We start from the raw sequence: 21766 nt of genomic DNA, 5'->3' as shown, positions 1-21766 counted from the left end.
TGGTGGAGGGGGGATTATGGTGTGGGGTTGTTTTTCAGGAGCTGGGCAGGCCCCTTAGTTCCAGTGAAAGGAACTCTGAATGCTTCAGCATACCAAGAGATTTTGGACAATTCCATGCTCCCAACTTTATGGGAACAGTTTGGGGATGGCCCCTTCCTGTTCCAACATGACTGCGCACCAGTGCACAAAGCAAGGTCCATAAAGACATGGATGAGCGAGTTTGGTGTGGAAGAACTTGACTGGCCTGCACAGAGTCCTGACCTCAACCCGATAGAGCACCTTTGGGATGAATTAGAGCGAAGACTGCGAGCCAGGCCTTCTCGTCCAACATCAGTGTCTGACCTCACAAATGCGCTTCTGGAAGAATGGTCAAAATTTCCCATAAACACACTCCTAAACCTTGTGGAAAGCCTTCCCAGAAGAGTTGAAGCTGTTGTAGCTGCAAAGGGTGGGCCGACGTCATATTAAACCCTATGGATTAAGAATGGGATGTCACTTAAGTTCATATGCGTCTAAAGGCAGATGAGCGAATACTTTTGGCAATATAGTGTATATATTGATTCTGTATATGTGTGTTCTGCTATTGATATTTAATGGTTGAATCAATAAAAAATGTTAATCACAAAAGGATAAACAATAAAGATATATTTTTCACAGCCTTCTTTGCTCATATTTACCAAGGGTGACAATATTTTTGGCTACAACTCTATAACCACAGACTTCCCTTATAGATCGAAAACAGCTATTCCCAAGAGAATTGGATAGTAGGATAGTTCAAAAATGACTACAACCTGAACAGGTCTATTAATTGAGAAACATATTCAGTGTTGGGTGTAATTTGATTACAAAATATTTAGTTATTTGTAACAGTTCAGGAAAGGAGGATGCAGGAACCGGAGTAACAAACAACAAGACTTTAATTAACACAAAAGCTGAACTGAAAACATAATGACAAATCGACGAACACACACACACACTCACAGAGTGGCCGCCTGCATCTCTGTCTCTCTCTCTCTGGCATCCCTGGCTCTTCCCTTATCTCTCTCCCACTGATTAGGCAACTCAGCGCCGGGCATGCATCCTCAAGGGCCGGCCACACTCTCCTCCTCGTCACACTCCTCCACCGCCCGATTCAGGCTGGGGCGCCATCCGGACTGGCTTACTCCCCCCCATCTCTGGAGGGGAGACGCTGCCCTTCCAGCCGTTCTGCCACCCGATGGTCCTCCCCTCCTCCTGAGAATCTGAAAGAGATGAGGGGAGGGAGAGGGGAGGGAGAAAGAGCGAGCGGGAGAGACAGAGAGAAAGAGAGAGGAGAGAGAGAGAAAAGAAAACATTCTTCTTCGGATGAAGCTGGCGGGTGGCAGCAGGCTCCTCCACCCCTTGGCAGACAGCAGCGATTCCTATGCCTAATGGTGGATGGCAACGGCTATTCTGCCCTCTGGCAGATGGCAGCGGCTCTTCTGTCTCTTGACGGACGGCAGCGAGTTAATCCGCCTCCTGGTGGATGGCAGCCACGAGTTCTCCCAGACAGTGTGCTCTTCCTCCCTTCCCAGGTTTCAGCACCAGTGTAACAGTTCAGGAAAGGAGGATGTGGGAACCGGAGTGACAAACAAGACTTTATTTAACACAGACACTGAACTGAAAACTTAATGACACATCGACGAACACATACACACAGAGCGGCCGTGTGCATCTCTCTCTCTCTCTCTCTCTCTCTCTCTCTCTCTTTGGTGTCCCGGGCTCTTCCCTTATCTCTCTCCCGCTTATTAGGCAACTCAGCGCCAGCTGTGCATCTTCACAGCCTGGCCACGCCCTCCTCACCATCAAATTATTTTAATCTAATTACTTTTATTTTAAAAAAAAGTAGTGTGACACATTACATCTTACATTTTTGTAGACAATCAGATACAGTTACTGACTTTTAATTAAGGTAATTACTTTTAAGTACATAACTTGAGTTACACATACAGAACTTTTAAAATAATATTGTTAATGTGCAATTCATTTAAAATATGAATTCACTGTTTGCGTTTCTGTCAGCTGAAGGGTGTGCAACATTAAACACTGAGGAAGTATTTTGTTGAGTGGAAAAGTTTACATTTCTCTAAAAAGTGTTTTAGAATGTAACTTAAAGTAATTAGTTATGTGATTACTTTCCCAATGAAGTAATCAGTAAAGTCATCTGATCATAATTTAGAAAGTAATTTGTAATGGATTACTTTTTTGATTAACTTATCCAACTCTGAAAATACCTGGAGTCATTCTGACTCCATAAATTCCTTATTAATTTCATTTTTTTTTTTTTTAGATAATATAAGATGCCATCAGTACTTGAACTACCAAATGTAAAGTTGGCAAAAAGCTCTAAATCAAAAAAAAAAAAAAAGAAAAAAAAAAAAAAGTGCACCAGGTAGAGCAATGACAAAACTTAACTTTAGTTATGGCATTTGAAGGTAAAAATAAATTTCAGCAAGCATATATATTCAGCAAATAATACACTTCAATCACAGACATTCTTATCCGGATGGGATTAGATTTCTCAGATGACTCCCAAGTTAGCCGATAAAGAGTAAGTAATTTTCTCCATAAATGTTATCAAGTTTGTGTGAGAAAAACACAGAGATTTTCAGGAAATGCGATTAAAAATCACAAAATACGTCTGTAAAAGCACAAATTTACCAAATCTCCTCAGGGAAAACTTGTCCTGTCCGAATAGGCTAAAGATGACGCTTTAGATGTACATGTTTAAAGACTGTAACGATAAGATAAATTTATAAGTTCAAATTAGTTTGCAACAAATCCCACGCACATGCACAAACACAGAAAGACACAACCCCATCGACACATCTGCTGAATATTATTTTATTTCACACAGAGCTCACATTAAATAATCAAATGAGTGAGATATTGCTGCCGTATCCCTAGGCTCTGTCTTCCACACACACAACATCCCTGATTTATTTATCTTAGAGGAAATGGAGGAAAAATAAAGATAATTCAGTGGTGAATCATGATGAACAACCCATTTTCTAAAGATATTAAATCATACACAGTGTTTTGCAAAAATATGCAGGCCCTTAACCAATTCTCTCGTTTATTGAATTACAGATCCTGCAGTGAAATTGTGTTCTCGGAACTCAAACACAATTATTTTAATGTGGCATTGTTCCCTATCTGTCACTCACTCGACATTGTGTCGATGTAGTGACACTAGAGGTCACTCTTGGGAGCCCGAGACACCTCTGGTCTTTGATAAAAGGCCAGTGAAAATTGGCGAGTGGTATTTGCATGCCACTCCCCCAGACATACGGGTATAAAAGGAGCTGGCGTGCATTTTCTCTTCGGAGCCGAACGGTCGATGTTCATTGAGCTGACTGTTCATTCACCTCTGCTGGATCTGACGGTGCATTTCAGCGGCTTCTCCCTCCTCTGCACTGGTGCACTGCAGAGAACGCCCCTGGGCACTTCAGCAGAAAAAAGAGAGTATATTTTCCTAAAAGAGTATATTTTTCTAAAAGAGCGGCACACACGGAACGTCTTTTTAAAAACGCATATTTTTAAAGATGCCTTTCCGTTAATGTGTTATTCCTGGTTGCAGTCATTTCCTCTCAACTTCAGATGGTCACGATCGCTGTCTTTCGTGTCTGGGCGCGACCCACATGGAGACAGCGTTCGTGGATGGCTCATGTACTCACTGCGAGAACATGACCATGGCAACGTTGGGGTCGCGGCTTGCTTTCGTCCTTCCCAGCAGCTCCCCGCCTAGGTGCTTCAACCTACGGGTATGAGGCCAGCGTGGCTAGCACTGGGGGCAATTTGGGGACCCCAATGGGACTGCCTCTGCCGGGTATCCCACCATGGACCTCCCATTCCCCAGCACGTTCGTCTGCCCCGATCGGGCTTCGGATGAGTCCGCCGGCTCATCTCACGGCGAGTTCGACCTCTTGTTCGGAGCCCGCGAAGCTGATGAGCTCTCAAGCGCAGCATCGGAGAGCGGGCTTGTCCAGTCGGACGCAGAAGCCTCAGCTGGGCTCCCCCCTTCGGAGACAATTGCCCAGTCACAGGCTGATGTGGAAATGACGGACATGCTTTCCCAGGCGGCCGCAAGCGTCGGGCTAGAGTGGAACCCTCCTCTATCCCCCGAACCCTCGCAGCTTGATGATTGGTTCCTGGGCTCGCGGTGCCGCTCAAAGCAGCCACGCCCCGCTCCAGTGCCTTTCTTCCCGGAAGTGCATGAGGAGCTGACAAAATCGTGGGAGGCACCATGTCCAGGGGAGTGGCATGCAAATACCACTCGCCAATTTTCATTGGCCTTTTATTAAAGACCAGAGGTGTCTCGGGCTCCCAGGGTGACCCCTAGTGTCACTACATCGACACAACATCTCATTCCCTCCATCAGGGAACGGAGGTTACGCAAGTAACCATGACGTTTTCTACTAGAAAATATTATTAAGCAAAAATAAAAAGAACTGAAATGTTCTGTTCCCCTTCTGTCACTTACTTGACGTTGTGTTGATGTAGAGACACTAGGGGTCGCTCTTGAGAGCTCTGAATGGGCTGCGGTACCCAAATTGTCTAAAAAAGAGCGGTTTCCTCACTCCTTGGTTCACATAATCAGTGTTCACGGCCACCGTTGTCACAGCTGCCAGACACCGAGCATCTGCAGCCAAGGCCCCACGAACGCGACCCCCCCCCCGCTTTTGTGCACCTGGCTGCGCCACACCTACGGCCAACCGGTTGTGACGAGTCTCGAGGACGGTCCAAGAGGCCCTCCTCCTCAGTCACCCTATGCCAGGTACACAGAGCAAGGTAAGTGCTTTGAGGTCCCCCTCAGCACAGCCGCCTCGGGTCGAAGCAATGCTCCTCCACGTGGCGTTTCCTGCTCCCCCCCGCTTTGAGGCCCCACCCCCAGGTACGTCAGACGCGATCGTCCCCTTAGTGCCCGGAGCCCGGAGCTTGGACACATGGCTAACACTTTCCAACCCATCGCGGTGGCTAGCCAGGACCATCCAACTCGGCTATGTGATTCAGTTCAGTTCAGCAGCATCCGCTTCAATTCAGTGCAGGGTGAGAACGCTGCCACCCTGCGTGCAGAGATAGCGACCCTTCTACATTAGGGCGCGATGGAGCCTGTCCCTCCAGCTGAGATGGGGAAAGGGTTCTACAGCCCTTACTTCATCGTACCAAAGAAAGGCGGTGGGTTGCGGCCAATTTTGGACCTGCGAGTTCTGAACCGGGCCTTACACAAACTCCCGTTCAAGATGCTAACGCAGAAACACATTTTTGGCATCAAGATTGGTTCGCGGTGGTAGACCTGAAGGACACTTGCTTTCACGTCTCGGTTCTACCTCGACACAGACCCTTCCTACAGTTTGCTTTCGACAGCCAGGCATATCAGTACAAGGTCCTACCCTTCGGCCTGTCCCTGTCCCTTCGCGTCATCATGAAAGTCACAGAGGCAGCTCTTTCCCCATTAAGGGAAGTGGGCGTCCGCATACTCAACTACCTCGATGACTGGCTGATTCTAGCACACTCTCGAGATTTGCTGTGCACGCACAGGTATTTGGTGCTCAGGCACCTCAGCCATCTAGAACTTCGGGTCAACTGGGAAAAGAGCAAGCTCTCCCCAGTTCAGAGCATCTCTTTTCTCGGCATGGAGTTAGTCTCAATGATAGCATGCCTCACAAGCGAGCGCACGCAGTCGGTGCTGAACTGCCTGAAGTCATTCAGGCGGAGGACAGCGGTTCCACTGAAACACTTTCAGGGCTCCTGGGGCATATGGCTTCTTCAGCGGCAGTCACGCCACTCGGGTTGATGCATATGAGACCGCTTCAGCACTGGCTTCAGACTTGAGTCCCGAGATGGGCATGGCACCACGGCACACATCGCATATCTATCACGCCGCTCTGCCACCACTTATTCAGCCCTTGGACAGACCTTGCATTTCTATAGGCAGGAGTTCCCCTACAGCAAGTTTTCAGACATGTCTTGATCACCAAAGACACCTCCAAACTGGGCTGGGGCGCCATGTGCAACGTGCACGCAGTTGCTGGTTCCTGGTCAGGACTGCGACTGGGTTGGCACATCAACTGCCTAGAGTTGCTGGCTGTACTACTCGCCCTGCGGAGGCTATTGCCGTTGATCCAGGGCAAGCATGTGTTGGTCCAGTCTGACAACACAGCGACAGTAGCATATATAAATCACCAAGGCGGCGTACGCTCTCGTCGCATGTCGCAACTCGCCCGCCATCTCCTCCTCTGGAGTCAGCAGTGGCTGAAGTCGCTGCGGGCCACTCATATCCCGGGCAGCCTCAACGTCACAGCAGACCTGCTGTCGTGGAAGGCAACGCTCAGCGGAGAGTGGAGACTCCACCCCCAGGTGGTCCAGCTAATCCGACAAAGCACAGGTAGACCTGTTTGCTTACTGGGAATCCTCCCACTGCCCGCTCTGGTATTCCCTGATGGGAGCCCCCCTTGGGACAGACGCTCTGGCACACAGCTGGCCCCGGGGGCTGCGCAAATACGCATTCCCCCCAGTGGGCCTTCTTGCACAGACCCCATACTGGCCCACTCAGACTTGGTTCTCGGACCTCACGCTCCTTGTGACAGCACCTCCCTGGCGGATTCCCCTGAGGAAGGACCTTCTTTCTCAGGGACGGGGCACCCTCTGGCATCCGTGCGCAGACCTCTGGAATCTCCATGTCTGGCCCCTGGACGGGACGCGGAAGGTCTAAGTGGTCTACCACCAGCAGTTGTAGACACGATCACTCAAGCCAGAGCCCCCTCTACCAGGCAGCTTTATGCCCTAAAGTGGTGCTTATTCGTGAATTGGTGTTCTTCCCGAGCCGAAGACCCCCAGAGATGCGCAGTTGGGTCAGTGCTCTCATTTCTGCAGGAGAGGCTGGAGGGGCGGCTGTCCCCCTCCACCTTGAAGGTTTATGTACCATGACGCAGTCGATGGTAAGTCCCTTGGACAGCATGACCTGATCATCAGGTTCCTCAAAGGCGCCCGGAGGCTTAATCCTCCCAGGCCATGCCTCTTCCCCTCATGGGATCTCACCTTGGTCCTCCTGGGCCTTCGGAGAGCCCATTTGAGCCGCTAGAGTCAGTCGAGCTGAAAGCCCTCTCCTTAAAGATGGCCCTCCTGATTGCGCTCACCTCCATCAAGAGGGTGAGGGACCTGCAAGCATTCTCTGTCAGCGACACTTGCCTGGAGTTCGGTTCTGGCAGTTTCTCACGTGATCCTGTGACCCCGACCGGGCTATGTGCCCAAGGTTCCCACAATCTCCTTCAGGGATCAGGTGGTGAACCTGCAAGCGCTGCCCCGATAGGAGGCAGATCCAGCCCTGTCGTTGCTGTGTCCAGTGCATTAGACGCTCTGAGCAGCTCTTTGTCTGTTTTGGTGGACAGCGGAAAGGGAACACCTTCTCCAAACAGAGGCTTGCCCACTGGATCATGGACACCATTACATTGGCCTACCAGACCCAGGCCGTGCCCGCCCCCTTGCGTGTTCGAGCACACTCTACAAGGAGTGTGACGTCCTCGTGGGCACAGGCCAATGGCACCTCTCTAGCAGACATCTACAGAGCAGCGGGCTGGGCAACACCCAATACTTTCGTGAGATTTTACAATCTCCGGGTTGAGCCAGTTTCGTCCTGTGTTCTTTCAGTTATGAACAGGTAGAGTTCGGTAATACGGAACAGCTGGCCAGGTGTATCACTTGCGTATAGCGCCTTTCCCCTCCCCTAAGGTGAAAACGTGCACTTTTTTCCCCCCAGTCGAGTTCACGAAGTCATGGACCCTGGATGTCCTTCCTCCCTAGCCCTGTGGTTCGCGAAATTGGCGGAGGAGTTCGCAGCCAGCCCCACTACGGGGTCTAATATGCCCTGTACTGAGATAGGTGCTCCACAGGTGCCGATTACTCCGGTAACCCCTGTGATGTATATTCCACGGTACAGTTTGTAGAGTTCCCCCCCTTTTTTCGTGGCGGGACCTACCACCGCGCCTCTTCCATGTGCGGCTGCTGAGCCCATGTTTCGTATTGCCACATGTTGACCTCCCCTTTTGGGTAGGATGTGGTCTCCGTGGGGTCTTTTCCCCCATGAAAGAATAGGAAAGGAAAAGAACACCTTCCTCGATGTGTATGATAGTGTTAGATGGCCTCAGCTGAATCTAATACTCTGTGGAGAGAAAAGGCCATGGCTGGCACGGCCTGCTCCCATGCTAGTTATGTCGCTTCCCCCCCTCAGGGATGTGGGGAACTACATGACGTCTTTTGGGGCGTTGGGGGAGGTTACGTGCAGTCTGATGCACCTGCTATTACACACGCAGCAGCTTGCTTGCACCTGCATCGGCAGTTCACGTAACACGGTTCAGCTGTTGTGCCGTTTTTCCATTGGGACCCCTAGAGTCAATACATTGACACAACGTCGAGGGAGTGACAGAAGGGGAACGTCTCGATTACTGTCGTAACTTCCATTCCCTGATGGAGGGAACGAGACGTTGTGTCCCTCTTGCCACAACGCTGTACTAGCCGCTAAAATGGCCGGCTCCTCAGCACAAAACCAGCTCCCTTTTATACCCGTATGTCCAGGGGAGTGGCATGCAAATTCCGCTCGCCAATTCTCATTAGCCTTTTCTCAAAGATCTGAGGTGATCGGGGCTCTCAAGAGCGACCCCTAGTGTCACTACATCAACACAACGTCTCGTTCCCTCCATCAGGGAATGGAGGTTACGACAGTAACCAAGACATTTTCAAAAGACTGATTTAATGATTTGTAGCATCACCTTTCACAGAAATGACCATTTACATCTAGTGTCTCAAAGATTTCTGTGTGATTTTTTTTTAAATGTTAAAATACTTACTTGAAATACCATCTTAATATGCAGAGACAGCTAACAGTAAGCCATTTGTAAGTTGAATTCCCCCAAATCTGTAACTTTCAGATGATATGCACTTTTCAGTATTTATTTAAAAATGTGGAAAATGAAAAAAAAAAAGAAAAAATGTATATACAGTCTGTATTCTCTCTAGATGTCTTGTGTCCCAATTAAAAGTACCTGGACAACAATATTTAATCATATTTTTGGGTAATTTTATCCTAACCCTAACATTCCAGTTAAAAAGATCTAAACATAGAGGACTTCTATAGACTTACTTTAGAAAAGAGCAAGTCTGATAACATGGCAGACCGTTTCTAAGGTAGGATTCGGTCACGTTGTTGAGGTGGGGCTTTGCAAAGGGTCAGCTGTCTCCTCTGAATCCTTTCCCACAATTACAAAAAGAGGTGGAGGAAGAAATCACTAATTCTATGAAACCTCCAATTGATTTCTCTCATCCATTGGCTAGATTTACATAATGCAGCAATACATTTCAGAGACTTTAGCGATGATATTTGATGATTGTGTTACTACTCTCACTTCTTGTCTGCTATGGTCTTGGAATGGGCAGGAAGCCACAAGGCAGGTGGCAGAAACACTTGACTATTCGAAATTGGGCTATTTATCTTGGCTGTGTGGTGGCAAATGGATTGGCTCCTGCCTCAGTGTCCATCTATCATTACGACTTCCCTCTGTGGAGGTCAAAGCAGCATCTTTTATAATTCTATTGATCCCTCAAGTTTTGAAAAGAGCAAATTTAGATTTTATAGCTTAAATTGCATTTTAAAAGAAAAGTTCATCCATAAATGAGCATTCTGTCATTGTTAACTCACCCTCATGTCATTCCAAACCCCTTTGCCATTTTATTTCCAGTGGAAATTTCTCTCGCTTATTTTTGAAAAATTAACTCTTGCAACATAGTCTCATGACAACTCGTAATAATTGGTCTAAGGTGGTGTGTTGGGTAAAGTACTCAAAAAAGTAATCCACCACAATTTGCTAATTGCTTCTCTAAAAATTTTAATCAGATTATGTTAATAGAAAAGTATTTTACTTTTACTTTTAAGTAACTTTCTAAAACAAAATTCACAGACACGTTTCTGTTTTTTTTCCATTTTCGCACACACTTCAGCTGTAACAAAACGCAAACAGACGTATTGTATATATGAAAACATAAATACATAATTTAAATGTATTATACATAAATATTATTTTACAAATATGTGTTACCCAAGAAATTTACTTAAAAGTAATTACCTTAATTGAAAGTCAGTATCTGTAATCTGATTGCATGCATTTAAAATGCAATGCATTACACTATTTTTAGATTAGTAACCAGTTACTTTTTAATCAGTTTACACCCAATACTGTGTTTGTATTTATTCCTAGAGACCAACCAGTCAACAAATAGAATTTCACATCGATACAATACAGGCGTCACATTTTAGCTAGCTTCCTAACCAACACTTTACTTTAAGAAAAAAAACATCTGTGAACAAATTTTGTTACTTATTCTATATTTATTTATGCCATAGAAATTACTGATGTATTTCAATAACTTGTAATATGCTTCCCTCGTCTCGTTCCTCATCTCTATGTTTTCTTTCTTAGTTTTAGGGTTTGGGGTTAGACTTTATGGTTAGGTTTAGGTTTGTGTTAGGGGTATATAAAATACTAATAACATGGTTTATTTCTCTCTAGGGAAGTAAAAGTTGTACACATTTGAACGAGTCAACTCGCTTGATGTCTTACAATTTTGCCATTTCGTACTATTATTAGTAATTGTCATGAGACTGGGTTGGCTCTTGCAGTACAACAACAGTTCAGTGGGCTGTGAACTCCAAAAAGGACACACACACACACACACATTCAAAACAACAGCATAGTATTGCAAGCCCTTTCAACGTTTAATCATGTGCAGGATTTGAACTATAGATAATCAATGCTGAATCAATGCAAATTTCTTGATATCAGCAATTATGTTTGCTCTAGTAAAAATGTAAATTCTTGATATAAAAAATGACGTCATCACTTGTGGAAATACCCATTCTTGATATGAAAAATGACATTTCAGCTAGTAAAAAAACATAATCACTAATATCTGTAATCGCATTTTCACTAGCATTTTCACAATGATCTGTCATTTACTCACAATGTATACTTACTAGTAAAAATGCTAATTTTTTTTAATCAATAATTACATTGTTACTAGTGCAAATGTCCATTCCTGATATCAACAATTGAATTACAACTAGTAACAATGCTAATTTTTTGATATATGGAATTTGTTTTTAGTTTATTTTAGATTATGTGACTGTAGCTAGTAAGAAAGCCTTTTAAGATATCATTAATTACTCTTCAATTTAATTTGATCTTAAATCAATTTCCAGATATGAAATACCAAATCTAATACGTTAATTAATAAATTAATAAGTTAATAAAATTAATGCACAGATTTATTTATTTTTTTACTAGTTGATATCATGAATTGATATTTGCAGTAGTAACAAAGTAATTATTGATATAAAAAATTATCATTTTGTACATTGCTGATATGTGAAATTTTAACTGGTAACAAATTATTTATATCTGTAATTGCGCTTTAAACATGAGTGAATGACATATCATTGTGTAATCCTAATAGTGAAAATGCAGTTAGAGATATCAGTAATTATGTTTTTGTACTATTTGGAATTAACTTTTTGAAATCAAGAATGGGTATTTTCACCAGTAATGACATCCTTTTCTATATCAAGAATTAAAGGTTTTACTAGTGCAAACTTAATTACCGATATCAAGTATTAGCAATTTCATTAGTAGTAATTCCATTGTTAATAGCAATAATTAGCATTTTAACTACTGAAAATTGAACTGTAGATATGTGTAACTCATATCCTGCACAGAATTAAATCTTTAAAGGACTTGCGATGGTATTGCCGTTTATGAACGACAAGAGGGTGAGTAAATGATGACATTTTATTTGGGGGAGTATGGCATCATTTTTATATCACCAGAACTTGAATTTGAAAAAGCCTCCGAATTCATGAGTGTAATTTGATGTTATCGCTAAAAAAAAAAATTGGTGTTCATTTTAAATATTTGAAAATATTTTGTGTGAATTCACCTAAAAAAAATTCAGGTTGTGAAATTCAAATTGTAATTATTCAAGTCGCAAAATTCGAGGATGACATCCGGGAATGCAAGGAAGAGCAAACGAGCATCGATGTAATCCGTCTCTCTCTTGGACAATCGCAAAGCGATGGAAACAGCTCAAAAGTCATTTTAAATATATATATCGTCGCTGTCTGATGAAAAACACGTATCTCCAAAAAACACATTTTTCAAGAGCATGGAAAAACTCTTTTTCTCAAAAACAATCTTACAAGATACTTGTTACACAGACTGCCTGATTAAACATCATTTCATTTGTCATTTCGATGCACAATTCAAACAGTAGGAAGAGGTCATTTGGTGCATTCCGTCTGTGGTAAAAAGTCAAAACTGCCAAAAGTGGAGATTTGTGTTTTTTATGGGATTACATATTTAAAATACAAAATATAAGTAACTGTATTCCACTACAGTTACAATTTAAATCATTGGTAATTAGAATACAGTTACATTCAAAAAGTATTTTGATTACTTTGCACTTTATTGTCATTTGTTTCATTTAATATTTAGTCCTTTCAGATGGAAAACATTTATACATATAAATGATGTGATCCAAAGTGCATTTGAACAGCAGTGAAACACTTTCTTATGATGTGTTACATTCATACGAGCAGACAGAGAAGTAAGTTTGAAGTAAGTTTGGAGCACAAGAAATAGAAGTAAACCTTGTGTAAATTGTCAGCTTTACTCTAAGCTAAAATGCTATTTCTAGTCATTTTACATGCACATGTTACCAGACACGATCATATTTTTTTATCAAGAAAATTCACGTTGGATCATAATTTCTTCTTTTCTAGTAAGACCTTTTGTGGCAGCGGGGGCGTGGTCAAGTGTCCATCTGGAGAGAGAGAAAGCGGTAAGGGCGCTTGCACCTGAGCTAGATAATTTTAAACACCTGTTTCTAATTCTAGTGAGCATGGGGAGAGCGGCATATAAGCAGCCTCGCCACCAGCAGAGGAGAGAGAGAATCTGGCACAAGGAAGGCCACGGTGCTATATTTTTATTCAGCACTACAAATGTGCAAGAGAAAGTTAAATATAATTTTAACAAACAGCCAAGATATACAGTACAACACACACTTACAAAATGGGTAAAGGCGGCTGTTGTTTCAGTCAGCCATAGATCTGTATTATTTCACTTATTTAGAGTAACAACAAGAGGTAGCTATCTACCCGATTCATATTACCTTGGATGTAATGACTAAACACACTCTGTTGTACTCTGAAGGCGGAGAAATGTATTTATATATATATATATATATATATATATATATATATATATATATATATATATATATATATATATATATATATATATAATCTAATACAAATCTGTTATCTGTTATGTACAGTGCAAATACAAATCTGTTATGTACAGTGCAAATGTTTTTTTTATTTTATTTGTTTTATTTTTTCAGAGGAATGAAATGGCAGAAGAGGTTGGATATTTTGGATAAATATAAAAAAAGACTAAACTGTGTATTGCACATAATTATTGCTCAATGGGGCAATTTAACTGTTCATGAGATGAATAGCCTGGGGGAAAAAACTGTTCCTGTGCCTGACAGTTCTGGTGCTCAGAGCTCTGAAGCATCGGCCAGAAGGCAAAAGTTCAAAAAGGTAATGGGCAGGGTGAGTGGGGTCCAGAATGATTTTTCCAGCCTTTTTCCTCACTCTGGAAGTGTATGGGGGGGGCAACCAATAATCCTCTCAGCAGTCCGAACTGTCCTTTGTAGTCTTCTGATGTCTGATTTCGTAGCTGAACCAAACCAGACAGTTATTGAAGTGCAGAGGACAGACTCAATGACCGCTGAGTAGAACTGTTTCAGCAGTGCCTGTGGCAGGTTGAACTTCCTCAGCTGGCAAAGGAAGTACAACCTCTGCTGGGCCTTTTTCACAATGGAGTCAATGTGTGTCTCCCACTTCAGGTTCTGTGTGATGGTAGTGCCCAGGAACCTGAATGACTCCACTGCTGCCACAGTGCTGTTTAGAATGGTGAGGGGGTCAGTGTTGGGGTGTTCACTAAAGTCCACAATGATCTCCACCGTTTTGAGTGTGTTCAGCTCAAGGTTGTTTTGACTACACCAGACAGTCAGCTGTTCAATCTCCCTTCTGTATGCAGACTCATCATCATCTTGGATGAGGCCGATGACAGTGGTGTCGTCTGCAAACTTCAGGAGCTTGACAGAGGGGTCCTTGGCGATGCAGTCATTGGTGTAGAAGGAGAAGAGTAGTGGGGAGAGCACACATCCCTGGGGGGCACCAGTGCTGATTGTACAGGTGCTGGAAGTGAGCTTCCCCTGTCTCACAAGCTGCTGCCTGTCCATCAGAAAGCTGGTAATCCACTGACAGATAGACAGTATATATACATTGTTACATAAATGTTCAACAATTTTTTTATCTCACAACCGTTTAACAGACGTATAGAAATGTATCTTTTATTTTTAGATTTATTATTTAATACTAATCAACTACTAAAATTGTAAATTGTAAAAAATGTTTTTTTTTTTTTTTTTTTTTTTTTGCAGACTTGCAGTAAAAAAAGGGGTAGTTTGATTATTCATTTCCACTGGTAAATGTCCTTTGCCCATATCATTATGAAATAAGGTTCTTGTTGAAACTTGCTGTTAGGTGAAGGATCCAATTTAATGATTAAGTTGATCTTTTCTTCAAAACACATTAATGAAACATTATAAGTATCTCTAAAGTATGCCTTTTTGTCACAGTTGTTTAAAATTACTTTTGAGCTGTTTCCATTGCTTTGTGATGTCTAAGAGAGAGATGGATTACATCGACGCTCATTTGCTCTTCCTTGCATTCCCGGATGTCATCCTCAAATTTTACCACCTGAATTTCTCAACCCGTATTCAACAACTTGAATAATTAAAACTTGAATTTCACAACCATGATTTTTTTTAGGTGAATTCATACAAAATATTTTCAAATATTTAAAATGATAACATCAAATTACACCAGTCTTTTTTCAAGATCATGAATTCTGAGGCTTTTTAAATTCAAGTTCTGGTGATATATAAATTACACCATGGGAAGGACTATTCCTTTAAAACAATGACGTCTTATGACTAGGACTAATTCTAATGATATTACACATAAAAATAGGGCCAAACGCAGACATTAAATTTAAAGGATTTGCGATTGTGTTTAGAGCTCAGTTTAGCAGATCTTAGTAGATTTAGTACGTAGAACCTTTTAAATAATAATCCCTCTTCTTGCAGGTAAGTGGATTCTTTTGTATATACCTCAGGGCTAACCTGTGTAAATCATTCTTTGATCTTTGTCTCTTGACATGTCTTCCATTTTCTCTGTCTTCTCTGGCTGCATCGGCAAAACTCAAAAGCATTCATAGAGACAAATCATCCCAAAGTTCAAGCATTCAAGCCAGAAAGTTTGGCAGGCTGATGCAAACTGAATCAAATGTTGAAATATTTATTTGCTGAAGTAGGAAAGTGCTTCTGCGACCCCCTGTTGACATCTAAAGTAGGATGAGTAAAGTCACATTGCTTGCACTGCAGGTTTATTTCATTATGGCATCTGTTAAAGAAGCCTAACAAAGCGGAATTCACCTCGAGTTTGCAAACCACGACTGTGACCAGAGCTTCGCCTGCAGGCTTGGCATTTCTGTAGGTTCAGAAATGTGGGTGCGAGACACTCGCTGGAAACTCTAATGAGACATAAGGGATGCAGAGCTTAGGACCACAGCCATCTTCATGAGAGAACACCAGGAGAAAAGATTCTTGTAAAGGATTTGAGAGATGAACAGGACTGGAAGTGGATGGTAAGTTGGAAAGTGCAGTGAAAGAAGTTTAAAAAATGAGGTCTGCATTGGGGAACATTGTTATATTGTAACACTCAGAAAGACTCTGAAGAAGCTCTGTTCCAAAACTTAGTGAGCTACCTACCTACCTAGACAGCATTTTAAGGCATTATTAGGACTGACCACAGTCAGTTTACTAACCATCTGATGGATATTGTACACAAAACTGAAAAATACTTTCTTAATCTAATAAGTGCTAATGTGATTGGCTGGTTTGATGCAACTTCCGTGAATAAAAGCACTCTATTTTTTTCTTTTTTCTTTTTTTTTGCAATCTCCCTGGAAACAGTGTGTTTACAGCAACCTCGTTGTATGTTTTGCAGCAGTTTGCTGGTGAAATGAACACTAGAGGTGCAACAACAACTGTGTGTTTTATTCACTTTCACACAAATCACGACTACAATGGCTGATTATGACTTTATAAACATTTATTTTTCACACTATTACTCATACACTGCTATATTATAATATTGAAACACTTTTAATCTAACGCATCATTTTAAAAAGGAGACATTTTAACCCTTGTATTACAGACCCACCTACAATTACACACTTATTCCAGTGTGATTAGCTTGCATGGTAGCTCACCTGATAGAGTGTTGGACTTTGGACTCAGAAGACCGTGGCACGAGACCAGCCAAGCACACAAGTTGACACGTTAGACAAACGTATAATAGAAGTGACATGAAATTACGTGGTTGCTTCATAAAATGTGGGTTTCATGTCACATTTGCTTTTACGACACTATTGGTTAGGTTTAGCTGTTGGTCAACGGTAAAGATGTCTGCTTTGTTTACCTCTCATTTGCTTTTAGGACACACTTGGTTAGGTTTAGGAAATGTTTTACGTTAGGGAGGTACATTTTACTCATTAAAACATTCATCTAACATTCACCTTAAAAACTTTGTCGTAAACTTATTACGACACCATTTCACTCTCTTTTGGTGCCCCCCGCTGGACATTTCACTGGGAAACTTCAGCTAAACGTGTAACAGCATAACGAGCATGTAATTTCCTTTTGCAAAAATGTTGCAACTGTCACATAAATTTCATGAGATCAGGCTGGAAAAATCCATTCAAGATGGTTGACAAAGTGGGAGAAATGTTGACTACATCTAATCAATATATAATGTAATATTGTATAATAGAATGTTCAGTCTAATTAAAAATACAATATTTTATCTAATATTTCTGTGTACTATGTATTCTTCACTTACTGAAGTGTTGTATCGCTAGTGTAGCAACATTTGCTATTTGTCAAACAAAGTTAGAATCAATTGTGAATCAAGTCTTCTGTGCACTTCACGTGAGAAGCACTTTTTGTAAAAATGCACCAAGTAGCTGCCTATGTAGGGCTGTCCAAATTCAGCCTGATCTCTGATCACTGATTATGTGACTGTAATGACATTTTTGCAAAATTACATAATGTGGGTACTTGCCCATATTGCAGCAGTTCCAAGTTGAAATGTCCACTATGTGGTGCTAAAAGCAAGTTACATAGTTAAGGTTTTTAAGGTTTATGCTAGGTTATCTAGTTTTAAATAAACAAAACCAACCTTCCTAACCTAAACCTTAAAACTAAACCTAACTGATAGTGTCATAAAAAGCAAATGAGAGAAGAAAAACACAATTGCTAAAGCAACCAAGTCATTTTGTCATGTTTTTATGACACTTTCGACTTTTGTGTCAACTTGCATGCTCTTCAGGACTTTATCCCAGTCCTTTGCAAATGCAATGCCCCATCAGTCGAGAAACCATGCAATTTGATCACAATTGTGCAAGCTTATAAATGTAGTTGGTTATGTAATGCAAACATTGAATATATCACCAGACAAGTCATGAACTAGAGTAAAAGTGTTTGGATGTCATAAGTGTGAAGAGTAAGTGTTTATGAACTGATAATCTGAGGTTTTACTCATGGTTTTGTGAAAGTAATTAAAAGGTGTTTTAGCACCTGAAATAGGGCTGGATACGGATTTCTGATTCCGGTTTTCATCATTTTGGTCACATTTTAAACTTTTTTAAATGTACAAAACCATGTATTCAATCAATAAATACGATGTCTTGAAATTGCATATCCCATACAGACATCACACTGTCAGAGTGTTGGGAATCTTCACACACAATTCATAGACATTAAAACATGATATTAGAGTAAAAAAAATCTAACATTTCAGAACAGAACAAAGCATCACAGTTGTTTAAGCCAATGAGCACTGAGCATTAAGCTCAGTTCGCTCCTTTCATATCTTTATTGAACATATACCATTAAACATTCACAGTGCTGTGGTAAAAGTACGTGAACCCCTAGGCTAATGATGTCAACAAAAGCTAATTAGAGTCAGGTGTTGGCAAACCTGGAATCCAATTAATGAAATGAGATTGGAGGTGTGGGTTGGAGCTACTTTGACTTATAAAAAGCACTCAAATATTTTGAGTTTGCTATTCACAAGAAGCATCTGCTGACATGGACCATGCCTTGCAAAAAAGAGATTTCAGAAGACCTACTATCAAGAATTGTTGCTTTGCATAAAGCTGGAAAGGGTTGCAAAGTTATCTCGAGGAGCTTGGATATTCATCTGTCCACAGTTGGACAAACTGTCTATAAATGGAGATGATTAAGTACAGTGGTTACTCTCCCTAGAAGTGGCCGTCCAGCCAAGATGACTCAAAGGGCACACCACAGAATGCTCAATGAGGTAAAAAAAGAACCCTAGAGTGACAGCTAAAGACTTGAAGGAATCATTGGAACTGGTTAACATCTCTGTTCATGAGTCTACTATACAGAAATCATTGAACAGGCATGGTGTCCATGGCAGGACACCACAAATGAAGCTGCTGCTTTCCAAAGAAAACATTGCTGTGCACCTGAAGTTTGCCAAAGACCATTCAGTAGAGATGCTGTGGAATGACCTCACACACACAGGAGAGCCATTCACACCAGACATCCTAAGAATATGGCTGAGCTGAAGCAGTTCTGTAAGGACGAATGATCCAAAATTCCTTCTGAACGTTGTGCAGGTCTAATCCTCAGCTACCAGAAATGCTTGGTTGAGGTTATTGCTGCCATAGGAGGGTTGACCCATTATTAAATCCAAGGGATCACTTACTTTTTCCACAGCACTGTGAATGTTTATTGGGATGTGTTCAATAAAGACATTATAATTGTTTGTGTGTTGTTAGCTTAAGCACATTGTGTTTGTCTATACTTCTGACTTTGATGAAGATGAAATCACATATTATGACCAATTAATGCAGAAAACCAGTTAATTGCAAAGAGTTCACATAAAGTTTCTTGTCACTGCATATATTTATTCAATACATAAGAGATAATTTATGACAGATCATAAGTGTTTGGAGTAATTGGATAACAAAGTAATTCGTTTCAGTAATCTTTTTCAGATTACAGTTACTGACTTTCAATGAAAGTAATTAATTTTAAGCATATTACTTGGGTTACAAATATTTCTAAAAAATATATTATGTGTATTAAATATATTCACAATTAAAATGTGAATTAATATATTCATATGTACATCTGTTTGCATTTCTGTGACAGCTAAAAGGTGTGTGACAATGAACATAGAGAGATTATTTTGAATTTGTTGAGCGGGAAAAAAAATATCTGTGAAAATGTTTTAGAAATTAACTTAAAAGTAAAGTAATGTGGTTAATTTTTCAATGAAGTAATCAGTAAAGTAATATGATTATAATGTAAGAGAAGTAGTTTGTAATTTGTAGTGGATACATTTTTTTTAGTAACTTACCCAACCCTGCAGATCATTGAATTATTGGAAATTAATGCACAGCTGATTTGGTTATACATTTTCCAGAGTAAGTTACTCCACTTATACAGTATGTGTATGGACAAATATGGAAAATAACCTGGAAAATATGTTTAAAAACTTAAGTTGCATACACTCACATGTATTCAAGGTGGAAGGAAAGTATTTTAAAGCTGAAGTGTGTAATTTCTACGCCACTAGCACCATCAAACGGTATTGCAAAACAGCTTTCATAACAGCTCCCATCTGATGTTAATCAAGCAAAAAGATAGTCCCACCCCCAACTCACATCATTGGTTGAGTTTGTTGTGTCTGGCTTGGCAGGTTGCTCAAAACAAACTTAGGAATTTTTATAGCGCCACAGATATACAGTTTACTCAAGAAAATTAACCTATGAATGGCTTACTTACAGTTGTCTTTGCATATTAAACTGGGATAACACAAAGTATTTTAACACATAAAAAGTTACATACTTCAGCTTTAATAACTTTTTCTTGGTGGTTACAAAGCTTGACATTTTTAGCATTAAAGTCATTAAATAATGTTTTTTTTTATTTATTTTTTTATGTATAAAACCAACATGGACACAAAGATACAATTTCTATGATCTTTAAACATGTATTTTAAACTGGATTTTTTACAACGTTTAAAAATTTTTATTTTTTTTAATCTTTAGATTTTATAACCTTGGACAACCTTGTCCCGTGCATAGTATTTAGATTACTTGAAGTTGTAATCAGTTATTTTGCTTATACCACATACTGTATCTACAGTATATATTATGTTAATCTTGAGATATTTAGTCTCTAAAACACTCTTGTATGTAGATCTACTTCCTTATGCCACAAGTTAAGTATCTGGAGTAAAACAGCCCATTATAGTTTAGAGGGAATAAAAGCATGAAACATTCTCAAATCACATTGGATAACATGATCATCAGGTTTTACACAAACTTGTGGATTCCATGCCAGTTTAAGTGCATGCCGCATTACAGCAAAAACGGGGGCATACTAAGTTCTAAGAAATTCATGTTATTTTTCACTGAAATTGTCATCATGATAAAATAATTTGTAAAATAATAATAATAATAATAATAATAATAAATAAAAATAAAACAAAAACTGTATTAAATTAGAAAAATGCAAAGTAGAAGCATTTTCACAAGTGGACATTTGGACTCCACTGTACTTGGTCTCCAAAAAATCTAGTAATAAAACAAATACTGCAAACTAGTTCCCAAACCATTTTGCAGGCATCTATTGGAAGCAAAAACTTTGGTTTAGGGCTGCCATTTGTCAAAAGCACTTGTGCTGTCAGAGACTAACTATGTTACTCAGTGGAACTGAACACACAGACTCCTCACGGCCTGCGCCGGCAACATCTCCACAGACGAGCAGCAAGGCTTTGATGGAGTGCAGCCTGTTGGCAAATTCTGTTTCCCCTAAATTAGGCACTGAGTGAAGCAGTTACAGTGCATTTGTACAACACAACCAAAAAAACAAATAACAAAAAAAGAAAAGCAATTCACCAAAGCCCTACAAGGCTTTGGTCAGCCAACAATAAAAATAAACACAATTTTAAGTTATTTTGGGCATGCCATTGTTCAATGTTTTCCACAATTTATTTGAGGGACGTTTAATAAATGATGGCGTAAATACTGTCAAATCTGGCTGCAGAAAGCAAAACCCTTGGAAAAACTGTAATTCAGTCTTTTAAGCTGATTTGAAATGTTATTTGCTCGTAATCTCGACCAACTGTTTTGAAGATTGTGGTCTTTCCCCATTCAAGTAAATAGGAGGTATACTTGTATCGATATGATAGGCGATATGAACATGGCCGTTGCACTTGTGATGCAAGGTCCTGAAGAACACATGAGCCAAAACGTGAGCCAAAAATTCATTAAAAAAAAAAGCAAAATTATGTTTTTTAAGTTTTAAGGTTTAGGATAGGGAGGTAGGTTTTGTTTTTTAAAACTCAATTGAGCATTAACTGTAAAAAGCTCATCTGTTTGGGAGAACATTTAACTCACTTTTAGCACCACACAGTATTTCACCTCGAAACTGCCGCAATACATGTACTGAACTACATAATGTCATTTTG

The sequence above is a fragment of the Myxocyprinus asiaticus genome, chromosome 16, assembly GCF_019703515.2.
Source record: "Myxocyprinus asiaticus isolate MX2 ecotype Aquarium Trade chromosome 16, UBuf_Myxa_2, whole genome shotgun sequence".
NCBI classification, from domain to species: domain Eukaryota; kingdom Metazoa; phylum Chordata; class Actinopteri; order Cypriniformes; family Catostomidae; genus Myxocyprinus; species Myxocyprinus asiaticus.
Note: the sequence above shows the minus strand (reverse complement) of the source record.